Source organism: Pinus tabuliformis, chromosome J, assembly GCF_031772625.1.
Source record: "Pinus tabuliformis cultivar Carrire ecotype Pingquan chromosome J, CPIR1, whole genome shotgun sequence".
NCBI lineage: Eukaryota > Viridiplantae > Streptophyta > Pinopsida > Pinales > Pinaceae > Pinus > Pinus tabuliformis.
In genome coordinates, this window is record NC_142295.1 from 736,417,421 (window position 1) to 736,427,269 (window position 9,849).

Consider the following 9,849-nt stretch of genomic DNA (forward strand, 5'->3'; position numbering starts at 1 on the left):
GGGACAATCACCTATGGGATTCATTATGCAGCCAATTGTTCTTTGAATCTCATCAGATTCACAGATTCAGACTGGGCCGGCGACACCATTGATCGCAAGTCTACTTCCAGTTATGTACTTAGTTTGGGATCCAGCCCAATTTGTTAGTCAAGTAAGAAGCAGGCTGCCATTGCTTTATCATCAGCATAGGCCGAGTATAGAGGAGCAGTCAATGCCACTATTCAGGCAATTTGGCTACAACATTTCCTATCTGAGCTTGGGATTAGTGTCCATCATCCAACTGTCATCTGGTGCGATAATCAAAGTACGCTAAAGTTTTGCAGAGATCCAGTGCAGCGACAGCGTACCAAACACATCGAGATCCACATGCACTTCATTAGAGCACTCATTCATGATGGGATCATCGATCTTCAGTACTGTCCTAGTTCCGAGCAGATTGCTGACATCTTCACCAAGACTTTCATTGAGCAGAAGTTTCGATTCCTGCGAGATCGTCTCGATGTGAAGGACACGACTGCCTAGCAGTTGTCTTTTCTCTACTTTTGCATTATATTTTGAGGGGGGGTTTTCTTCCCACTGGGTTTTCCCTCTTTCATCCTTTTTATGCATTGTATATGGGTAACTAAAATGGCCGTGTTGCCGGGACTCATTCATTTTGCATCACACTCACCTAAGTTATGTTTAAGGGGGGGTGTTGGTGTACATGCACTTAGACTAGCTGTGTTGGTGTACATGCACCTAGATTAGCTCCAGTTAACTTATTGTTTGCATGTGGCACATGTACACATCAACATAAGATAAAGCACACTTAGCTTTAGTTAGATTTAGTTATTGCATGTACAACTAAGCTTAACTTAGTTGCTTTTATGTATTTATTCTAAAACTAATATTGTAGAATCAATTTTCATTCTTTTCTCAATTCTTGCTCGCTTCCTTCCTTCTCTTGCAAGCTTGTTTATTGTTTTGCAGATCTAGATCTGTGTATCTCAAAAATCTTACAAATTATATCGCAGGAATGGTCGGGATCGGATGTTTAAATCGTGATGTGATTCTCCGATTATCCACAATGACACATCTCGAAAGGAAAAAGATACAAAAATGAGCGCCATTGTTGCTCCTTCCGAAGGAATGGGCCTTCCAGTTTGTGTAACAGGGGCAAGGGGATACATCGGATCATGGCTCGTAAAGGCTTTGCTGGAGAATGGCCACACAGTGCATGCCACTCTCAGAGATCCAGACAACCCATCAAAGAATTCATGTCTTCTCTCACTCCCAGGGGCCCAAGGGAGGCTTCGTCTTTTCAGAGCAGATCTCTGCGAGGAAGGGAGCTTCGATTCTGCCATCCATGGCTGCCACGGCGTCTTTCAAGTTGCCACTCCCACAGATTTCGGTTCCCAGGATCTGGAGGTAAGCACGAACACTTAGTAAGCATATTTCAATATACATGGACTACAAAACTGAACCAAATATTGGTTGTGGGTAGAATGAGATCATAGAGGCTGCAATCCGCGGAACACTGAATGTTCTGAGATCGTGCAAGCGAGCTCAAAGCGTAAGGCGTGTCATCTGCACTTCATCTCTCACCGCAGCATGAAAGTGCCCATGTCAACGAATCGTTGTGGAGTTCAGCGGACTCCATCAGAGAAAACAAACGTGAAAGTTGGGTAAGCGCTTTTTTATTTTTTCAATCGACAAAAACGCTTTTTTTATTTTCATTTAAAAACGAGAGTACATTCATGGTTGATTTCAAACATTCTACTTTCTATCTCTTCATGGTTGCTGTATCTTACCATTTCTGTTTCAAAATGATGTGTATCATCCTTAATCTATACATATTCTCTGTTTGCATATATTTTTATGTTTCTGTAAGTGTCTTCTCTCTATTCCTATTACTAAAAAGGATTTCTGTTCTTAGTTTTTCTCTTCTTGTTTTCCAAACATTGTGGGTGTCTTTGTGAAAATAGTTACCTTATACCGTCACATTTGGTTTATATATAGTTAATTATTGTCTTTTTAGCTTTTAAAATTGATGATTTTGTTGCTGTTTGTTTGTTTTACATAATAATGTATATTATAATTTTATAATTACATTAAGTGAATGTGAAAAATAAAATGATTTTAAAAATATAAAATATTTTATAATTAAAAATTTATAGATAGATATTAAAAATAAGTTAATATTTTCTATTTATAATTATAAGATAAAGATTTAAATTAAAAAAATTATGAATAAAAAAACATATATCTATATATCAAATTAAAATATATTCTAATTTAAATTTAAACTAATACATCTAAAAAACTATTTTAATATTTTAATTTTCTTTTGATTTTTAATCTCTCAAATATAACCTGTAAAGAAAACTAAAGAAAACTGAAATGGATTTAAATTTGTGAAAACATATACATGGTCAAATAAATTTTCACATATATCAATTAGACTTTAACCCTCGTCTCAATTTCCACATATATCAATTAGACTTTAAGCCTCGTCTCACATTATCGTCTTCGTGTATTGTAATAATTTCAACAACCCATGCAACACCATACTATCGTGGAAAAAATAGGTGACCACGTACTATCGTGGCATGTTTGGTATGGAAATTGTGGTAGGCACGAGATGAATCTGACCGTCAGAATATGAATTATATCAGAAGATCATCCAAACATCTTCATACCATCGGATGAATTAATCGTGATCTGATTTCGGTGGCATCATCATTTTCTCCCAATATCCGTATTCACACCTCTCGAAAGAAAAGAGAGACTTTTAATTAATGATCCAATATATACATTAATATATATATCCTGATTATTGAGACTGTTTTGATTACATTTGCTTTCTCAAACATTCTGGAAGTGGCTTCTTATGTCACCATTATGTATCTTATGATGGCTTTTATATTTTCTTAATAGAATGCATTTCTGCTTTTTTTTCTTTAAATATTTATTTTAAACTTTTACTCAAATATACATATTTTTTATATTGCAATGCAATTATGCTGAAATATGTAAATTCTTTCTTTAGCACTTTTAGCAAATTCGAAAACACTTGCAGCAAAAGATGCGGTGAAATTTGGAAAGGAGGGTATTAATGTGGTGAGTATCATATCACCCATAATTGTAGTCCCTTCGATATCCACCACAATCCCCTCTAGCGTCAATGTAATGTCGTCATTGATAATAGGTACAACTGAATGCTTATAATTGATTATTATTTCCTAAATATTATTAAGATTTAAACATGCTTGGTTCCAATATTTGAATATGGTGCAATCCATAGGTGATTTGTTATGATATGGAGTGTTGCAACCCATTCACTTCCTGCGCAATACCATAACTCATCTATGTTCAAAATATCTGCAATGCTCACTTATTCCTGATGGGGCAGAGGGTTGATATCTTTGTTCTCGACATACCACCACCATGTCGGACTTTGCACATGCACATACACAAATAACCACAAATTCAGTCATCCCTTACACTAGTAAGCTTCCATATATATTTGGTCTGAATTGTCACCTACATGTTTAATTGCATCCTTCAATTTCATTTTTTATTTTTTATATGATGACTAATTACTGCAGGTTCAATGATTCACAGTCAACTAAAGGTAGTGGCAACGTTTAATTAGAGAGGACATTAGATTTGGGATTTACATATAAGTTCAGTCGGCAGGAAATTATTGATTGCAACAACCAATAGTTTCAAAAATGAGCAATACTCAATTCATAACCCAGATTTAATTTCATCATGATATTAAGAAATCATTGGCGAGATCTGATATGTCCTATATTGTATTATGTGTAGTGCAATTTCAATTTTGAGAATATTGGTGTGAAGCAAAACAATTCACATAGATCTAGAATCTAAGATAAAATTTCTTCCTAATTCTAATACTAAGAAGATGGGTTGATAATATCTATGTACTTGTATCTAGGACATTAAATGTGATATTAAATGTGTATAGTGGGGTTCTCGTTGAATTGGAAATTATGAGAAAAATATTTAAATTTTTTTGGTGTTCATATATTTTTCAATTATTTTCATCACTCTTTAATGCTAGAAATACTAAGGGAGGGGGGTGAATCAACATTTCATTTCAATTAATACTCAATTGCTCATTTAGAATTTTATACATGGCTTCACTTTAAGCGACTCATATGTGTATGCATTTTTAATGAACACAAATAGTATATATGTTGCTTACTTATCCTTCACAATTTTATCTGGTTACCTGATTCATTATATCTTTAGCCATTCATTATGCATTAACCATGAGAAATATTCAAAAGAGAAGATAAACCATAACACATAATCAACACATAAACACATAGGGACATCAATTTTTTTGGTGGAAATCCAATTTGGGAGAAAACCTTCGTTGTGTCTTTGTCTTCTTTCTTATTATAAAGAGAATCTTTTTACATCTTGTATTGGTGTAGAATCTTACTAGTATCCAAGCTCCTAGCACCTTTTGTTTCTCGAGCTCCCACTAGAAGAAAGCTACTACTCCATCATCAAGTTTACCTGCTCCTATCAGAAGGAAGCTTCAACTCCCTTACTGAAGGCTCCAACCCCCAATGCTTATGTGGGCCATGTTTCAAAATATTCATTCTGAATCCACCTATCTCAATCAACCATCAAAACCTGTAGGCCACATTTCACCAAAATTTCAAACTCGACCAACACTTAAAAATATGCTCAAACACCAAATACCAATAACATCTCTGAAACCAAACACCGACCAATTAAATATATGCTCAAACTATATAACCAAATAGAAAATACCAATCACCTCTCTTGTAGTATACCTAGGGGGGATAATATGGGCTACGAGGGAGGTACCCAAAGGAATAATGTAATAATGGGATGGACCATAGTAATAAATAACGTGGTTAACCCGTATCACATAAGGGACGACAAGTAGTTAGCAATAATTTAATAAGCCCATGGTATTAGATAGATGGTATTGAGGGAACCATGGTAATGGCCCACGGTATTTTATGTATGAGGCCTATATAGATGCTAGAGACTCCCCACAGAGAGGTGTCAAGGAATATTGTATGAAATTGAGAGATCTCAAGGATCATTGTATGAAAAGGCATATGACTTGTGCAGTGTTTTCTTTCCTTAAGGAGTGAATGTATGGTGTTGCCCTACCTTAAGGGTTTGATCAATAAAGAAGCATTTCTATCTATTTTTATCTTATTATTTCTAGGTATATTTGTATTCTCATATATTTTAAGGTCAGATCTATAAAGAAGCATTCCTATCTTATATTTCTGGGTTTATTTCTATTATCATATATTTCTAGGTTAGATCTATAACATCTCTACAACCAAATCAACACTAACCAGGTCAAGTTCATTGTTTATCAACCAAGCTAAACACTATTGAATATCAACTCAAACTCTTTTATCATTAAATGCCAATTTGTCATAATCAAGCCATTAACTTAATGAAATCATTACCATATTGTGCAATATCACTATTAGCAACAAATTCAAAGTAACATCATCAATAGGGAACCATGAGAGACTAACAGACATAAAACAACATTATTCACATTAGAACTGTAAACCTATATCCTATGTCTTGAGGACAATCCTTGCAATAACCTCTGTCATACAAAGCTCTATCCATAATCAAACTAGGATAGATATGTGACTATAATTAAATCAATCTGTGTATATATGTGCTATCTACGTAGAATAACTATGCACAAATCTCAAATCACTGAATACCGATATTTTTCTACCAGACCGTTATATCAGTTCAAAGAATACTTCATCTACCATCATCATATACATTAATAAGTAGCAAGACAACTTCTATCAACCCATATCAAGCAATAATATTAAAATCTTATTAACTCAGAATGTATACACAACTGTTATAGGGAAGGTTTGCCTGTGTACACAATATTCAGGAATACAACAAGTGTAAAAATCTCATAACATTAATCATTATATTCTCTTTGTAGAAAACACTACTGAATCCCAAATCATAATCATAACTGCCATACAGATCTCATGAAAATCATTTAGTTTTCATTCACTGAATCATTACTACAAACAATTATGCATCTTTGAATACAAACATTCTCAAAATAATCTTTGCATACATATTGTCATATTTTTTTGCAGTGACGGTCGTACATACACTGCTTTTATCATAGCCATTAACTTTTGCATAAACCCTTATCAAGGACAAACACAATCACATTCATTTTCAACCATTAATAAAAAATTTCTCTAATACACCTACAATAGACAAATCAAGCACATCCATTATCTTTTAAAAAAGTATTCATATCTATCCAAGTGGAACCTCCTCCTTCTTCCCTAGTGCACACCTATTTCAAATCAAACCACAAATGAATAATCCATCAAAACTACACACACAAATGGTTGATCTCCTCCTCCTTTATATAACTCCTTTGCGTTGCAAATAGGAAAGGAAAAATCTTGGGTTTGTTGTTGGCAATTGTTGATAGGATAAAATAGATGTCGGTGACACAAAATAGTGGGATATTACCATGGGAAATGCCCAGATTTTTTGTTTTGTTTTCGATGCAGAGGTTCGCATACACAACTCTTGTTCATGAAACCTGTGTATTTATGTTACTTTGCTTCAATTGAGTAGCATACAGTTTTGAAAAATTCACACTCTTCAATATTCCTCAAATTAAACTTGTGACTAACTTATCAATGCTCTTCCTCATCTTATAAAACACATGTACAAGCATCCATATCATCTACAATAATTCAACAAATATTTGTAGTCATCATCCATGAAGATACTTGCCTAGCTCATTCAATCATAACAAGAGTGTGATACATTGACATCAAGGACAACACATTTTATATCTGGGTTGACATCAAGAACAACACATTATCCATAATGACAACAATCTCCCCCTTTGGACTTGATGCCAACCTCTTGCAAAACACCAAGTCCTTGTCTCTCCCTTTGACATTAAGGGCAAAGGTTTAAACCAAGTTGAAAGAAATACCCTCATGAAATGATCAACATTATAGGTCTAATATGATATTATGGACCAATGAGTAGTGCAACTACAAGATATGATTGTAATTAACACCATAATCTTTCATACTGATCATACTCCCCATGATCATATACTAGACCTTATGATTTTCAATAAGTACAAGCCTTGATGAAGAAAATACATGGCTATCCAAAAGTACATATGACCACTCCAAGATTACATCAATCATCCTAAAAAACAATGCTATATAAGTTATATACATGTCTTTGACATCCAATACCCCATACATGGAATAATTCCACAATGTTTACAATACATTCTAGACAACATGGGCCTCTTCATGCTCATTACATCAAAAAATGATGATACATAGCCATACATATACTTTAATGATCAACATTCAAGACATCCATCAAAAATAGATTACTATAGATAAGAGATTCACCGGAATCATATATGAAGCTTCATCATCACAAGCCAATAAGTAGAATAGGAATGATCAACAACACATTGACTATCATCAACCATGACATAGTGACAACATCATATATATCTTATAATAGTAATACAAATATTGATAAACCCATCATCGGTCAACGTCATGTAGTAACCCAATGTTAGATAAATAGTTCCCAAGAAATCATAATGTGAACAATGAACCATTGGAAGCATAGAAGATGGTCCCTTTGAACTTGTGTCAACTTGTCATCATGAAAATTATTCTTTCAAAATGCAACATTAGTAGAATATATGTCCTCCTCATCAATGAATATTTCAATTAGAAATATATCAAATAAATAAATCAACAATAGGAATAATATGAGGTATCATCAATGACTCATAAACTCATCATGAACCAACACCCTTTCATATATTCATGTGTAGCATATGGGCATCATCAACAAACTACAATCAACCAATGTTAGAATTATAATGCCAACAATGATCTGATGGAGGTATTTGAGAAGCTCTCTATGAATTTGTATCACTCCTTTATCACCACAGAGAATCATACGTGACTGTATAAGTTACGAATTATGAAAATATGTGGTTTCCATACAATGACACACATAAAAAGAGGACAGAGGGACCCACATCATCGCCTGCTCATGTATTTTGTGGACATTTTCATGAAGAGGCATACAAAGTTGAAGTTTACATGACTTAAAACTCAATTTCTATTGGTAGTGAAATTTCCACATCTATCAAATTAGACTTTAAGCCCAATATCACATTGTTGTCTTCATGTATTGTAATAATTTCAACAACCCATGCAACAACGTACTATCACGGAAAAAATAGGTGACCATGTACTCTCATGGCATGTTCGGTATGGAAATTGTGGTAGGCACGACAGTACCCACAAATGAATCTGAGTGTCAGAATATGAATTATATCAGAAGATCATCCAAAGATATTCATCTCATCGGATAAACGAATCGTGATATGATTTCAACCGCATCGATATTTCTCCCAATATCCAGATTGACACCTCTCGAAAGTAAAGAGAGGCTTTTAGTTAATGATCCAATATATACTTGAATATATATTTATTTTAAACTTTTACTCAAATATGCATATTCTTTATTTTGCAATGCAATTTTGCTGAAATATGTAAATTCTTTCTTTAGCACTTTTACGGAAATTCGAAAACACTTGTAGCGAAAGATGTGTTGAAGTTTGGAAAGGACGGTATTAATGTGGTGAGTATCGTCTTGCCCATAATTGCAGTCCCTTCTATAACCACCATAATCCCCTATAGCATCAATGTAACTTCATCATTGATAATAGGTACAATTGAATTCCTATCATTAACCATTATTTCGTAAATATTGTTAAGATTTAAACGTGTGGGGTTCCAATATTTTAATCTGGTGCAATCCTCATGTGATATGTTATAATATGGATTGTTGCAATCCATTCACGTCCTACGCTATACCATCACTCATCTATGTTCAATATATTTGCAATGCTCACTTATTCCTAATGGAGTAGAGGGTCTATATATGTTCTCTGTACATACAACCACCATGTCGGACTTTGCACATGCACATACACAAATAACCACAAAGTTAGTCATCCCTAACACTATTGAGTTTCTAGATATATTTGGTCTGAATTGTCACCTACATGTTTAATTTTATCCTTCAATTTCATCTTTTTTTATATGATGACTAATTACTGCAGCTTTAATGATTCACAGTCAACTAATGGTAGTGGCAACATTTCATCAGAGAAGATATTAGATTTGGGATTTACATATAAGTTTAGTCTTAAGGAAATTATTGATTACAACAACAAATATTTTCAAAAACTAACCATACTCAATTGATAACCTAGATCTAATTTCATCATGATATTAAGAAATCATTAGCTAGATATGATATGTCTTATATGGTATTATGTGTAGTGCAGTTTCAGTCTTGTGAATAGTGGTGTGGAGCAAAACAATTCACATCGATCTAGAATCTAAGAAAAAATTTCTTCTTAATTCTATTACAAAGAAGATGGGTTGATAATATCTATGTACTTGTATCTAGGACAATAAATGTGATATTAAATGTGTATAGTGGGGTTCTCATTGAATTGGAAATTATGAGAAAAATATTTAACTTTGTTTGGTGTTCATATATTTTTCAATTAATTTGATGACTCTTTAATGTTAGAAATACTAAGAGAGGGGGGTGAATCAACATTTCATTTCAATTAATATTTAATTTCACATTTAGAATTTTATACGCGATTTATATTCAAGCAACTCACATGTGTACGCTTTTTAATGAACAAAAATACTATATATGTAGTCTACTTATTCTTCACAATTTTATTTGATTATA

At 33.5% G+C, this 9,849-nt stretch overlaps 1 pseudogene; it reads left to right on the forward strand.

The window, feature by feature from the left end:
* The first annotated feature begins 1,098 nt into the window (after positions 1 to 1,098).
* On the forward strand, positions 1,099 to 9,344 carry LOC149228830 (putative anthocyanidin reductase; annotated as a pseudogene).
* Positions 9,345 to 9,849: the final 505 nt, after the last annotated feature.